Here is a 418-nt window from a genome sequence, read left to right as displayed (position 1 = left end):
CCTCCAACAACACCCACACACACCCCCACAGACTGCATCCCCCAAAACCCACCCGCACACCCCCACACACACTGTATCCTCCAACACACCCACACAGACTGCATCCTCCAACACCCACGCACACCCCAACAGACTGCATCCTCCAACAACACACACACACACACACACAGATTGCATCCTCCAACAACACCCATGCACACCCCCACAGATTGCATCCCCCAAAACCCACCCGCACACATCCACACCCACTGTATCCTCCAACACCCCTACACAGACTGCATCCTCCAATACCCATGCGCACACCCCCACAGACTGCATCCTCCAACAATACCCATACGCACACCCACACACAGACTGCATCCTCCAACACCCACGCACACCCCAACAGACTGCATCCTCCAACACCCACGCACACCCC

Source organism: Chrysochloris asiatica, unplaced genomic scaffold, assembly GCF_000296735.1.
Source record: "Chrysochloris asiatica unplaced genomic scaffold, ChrAsi1.0 scaffold00006, whole genome shotgun sequence".
NCBI classification, from domain to species: Eukaryota; Metazoa; Chordata; class Mammalia; order Afrosoricida; family Chrysochloridae; genus Chrysochloris; species Chrysochloris asiatica.
The sequence above is the reverse complement of the archived record's forward strand: the minus strand, read 5'-3'. Positions refer to the sequence as shown.